This window comes from Grammomys surdaster, unplaced genomic scaffold, assembly GCF_004785775.1.
Source record: "Grammomys surdaster isolate TR1022 unplaced genomic scaffold, NIH_TR_1.0 65, whole genome shotgun sequence".
Classification (NCBI taxonomy): Eukaryota; Metazoa; Chordata; class Mammalia; order Rodentia; family Muridae; genus Grammomys; species Grammomys surdaster.
This window is the reverse complement of record NW_021604567.1, coordinates 10,689,379-10,690,006: the sequence shown is the minus strand read 5'-3', so window position 1 is coordinate 10,690,006 and position 628 is coordinate 10,689,379.

The window sequence follows — 628 nt, the reverse complement described above, 5'->3', positions numbered from 1 at the left end:
AGAAAGAAAGAAAGAAAGAAAGAAAGAAAGAAAGAAAGAAAGAAAGACAGAATCAAAGTCCAACTGGGATGCCAATGAGTTTGCATGGGGATTTCTAACAAGAGTGTGTGTGAGGGACTTTGTCATTGTCAGCAAAGCTTACAAGAGAGTGCAAGAATATTGCACGTTTCTCTTTCCTAGACAATGTATTTTGTTTACCTTTGAGTCTAATGGGCATCCCTCTCCCTGCTGGAGAGCAGGTCTCATCTTGGAAGAAGCAGCTACAACACATTTACCACATTCCTGTTTTCTTCAACAACTCACGTGCTCTCTTCTTAGAAACCAACGGGTCCACTTAGAGCTGCCAGTTTGTGAACAGATATAGGATGATCCATTTGAGTATGAGTAGCTTCACAGGGACAACACAACTGAAGCTATGGATTACTAATCACTACTTATCTATGACTAGGATGTTTTGAGCTCCTTTCCCTATAAGCTGGGACTTTGACTGACTTATTCTTTTGCAGGCCTTGGGTATTCTGACATATCCGATGTTAAGTAAATGTGTGTAACAGGTCCATCACATCCAAAGAACTGTTTCATTGATCCCATTCCCACATCTGGCTCTTAAACTCTTTCTGTCTCTTCT